This window comes from Papio anubis, chromosome 2, assembly GCF_008728515.1.
Source record: "Papio anubis isolate 15944 chromosome 2, Panubis1.0, whole genome shotgun sequence".
Classification (NCBI taxonomy): Eukaryota; Metazoa; Chordata; class Mammalia; order Primates; family Cercopithecidae; genus Papio; species Papio anubis.
Window position 1 is genome coordinate 120,283,236 of NC_044977.1, and position 2,098 is coordinate 120,285,333.

At 39.2% G+C, this 2,098-nt stretch overlaps 1 pseudogene; it reads right to left on the bottom strand.

Annotated features, from left to right (window-relative positions):
• Positions 1-255: 255 nt before the first annotated feature.
• Positions 256-1,567, bottom strand: LOC100998346 (annotated as a pseudogene).
• Between the last annotated feature and the right edge of the window lie 531 nt (positions 1,568-2,098).

Sequence of the window (2,098 nt, forward strand, 5' to 3'; positions counted from 1 at the left end):
GGCCAATAAGTGGCAAAGCTTGGATTCTAACGTAGGCAGTCTGACGCTACAGCCCACATGCCGATATTCTTTTCTTGTCTTTTTTATTTTATTAACAAGCAGAATAATAAAAAACAAAAACACAACAATTTTAAAGCTGAAAAAGCAGTAAGTCAAATTGCTGCTGCAGTTCACGGATGAACCTGGGATACATGATCCCTTGTTGTGAGGCAGAATGTAGGCACAGGACTGTGCATTTATATATATATATATATATATATGATCCAGAAGAATCAGAGAACTGGAAACCACAGGAGACCAGAAAGTATCCATAACTTTTCATCAGGCAATCCCAAAGCGCTCTGCTCCTTTCCTTTTCTTTGCCTCTATATCCTCTGTGGTTCCAGTTCCAGCTGAACTTCTGACAATCCCAAATCACTCCTTCCTCTTTTTCAGTTTCTCATCATTTTCAGACTTTCTGGAGATTGAAGAGACATTCAAACCGAATCTTTGAGCTCTTTCCTTCAGCTTTCCCAGGTTAACTGTAGGTTATCAGATGACACACAGGACAGACCTTTTGTGGGAACTGAGGAAATCCCACACCAAGCCTGTACGAGCAGCTTTCTTACTCTCCAAGCTCACGAGTACATTGAACCATTTGGCCCTCTTCTGCATTTTCTCAGTCTGTGGTATTTCAGATATAGTTTTTACCACTTTTTCTCTGCTGCCACATCCACAGTTTTTTCAAGGGGTTCTTCCTCTTTGACAGAGAGCTCTATGGACTTTGTTTCTTCTTCCTCTGTTTCATCTCCCAGTCCCTCTTTTTCATTTGCCTCCTCTTCAGCATGTTCTTCACAAGATATGCCTGGAGTCTATTGATAAAATCTTGCTTTATTCCCTTGGTCTCCAAACCACGAGCAAGACATTCTTGCTTTAGTCCAACAAGCTTCAGCTTATGGAGCTCCACCATCTGGGTTGCCATCTTGTTACCCCTCTTGCAAGCTTATATTCTATAGCCTCTCTGGAAAGCAAGAGAACTACCACAGAAATAAATTCCACCCCATGGAATTCCAGTTTTCTTTTCTTTTTTACGTAGTGAGTCAAGAGATTGATGTGGGCTGGGAGAGCTGTGTCTGAGACTTCACTCTTGTTTGGAGAACCTGAACAATTACCTTCTACCCTCAAAAACCTAAAAATAAAACTACCATACAATCCAGCAGTCCCATTACTGGGTATATATCCAAAAGAAAGGAAATCAGCATCTGGAAGAGATCTCTGCACTCCCCTGTTTATTGCGGCACTATTCACAATAGCCAATATTTGGAAGCAACCTAAGTGTTCATCGACAGGTGACTGGATAAAGAAAGGGTGGTGTATATACACCATAGAGTACTATTCAGTCATAAAAAAGAATAAGATCCTGTCATTTGTAACAACATGCCTGGAACTGGACATCATTATGTTAATTAAGTAAACCAGGTGCAGAAAGACAAACAACATATTTTCACTCATTTGTAGGAGCTAAAAAATGAAAACAATTGAACTCACGGACACAGAGAGTAGAACAATGGTTACCAGAGGCTGGGAAGGGGAGTGGGGGCTGGGGAATGGGGATGGCTAAGGGGTACAAAAATATATTAATAGTTAGAATGAGTAAGAGCTAGTGTTTGATAGCACAACAGTGTGACTACAGTCAAAAATAATTTATTATACATTTTAAAATAACTAAGTATAGAATTGTAATGTTCATAACACAAATGATAAATGTTTAAGATGATGGATAACCTCATTTGTCCTGATGTGATTATTACACATTAGATGCCTGTATCAAAATACCTCACATACCCTATAAACACATAAACCTACCATGTCACCATAAAAATTTTAATTTTAAAAAATAAAAAATAAAGTACCTTCTCAACTATTAATAGATAAGGCTGGATTCAATCAGCAAGTTTTGCCCCAGAAGTCTACCTATATGTGTTTCATTTATACACCAAGATACTTCTTACTAGACTAGTTCCATGTACCCTGTAAAGGGCCAGGGTACAAAGCATATGGGGTTAGAGCTTCTGAAGCTTCAGAAAGCTGAGCCACTGGTGAATGAATGGAAGGAGGC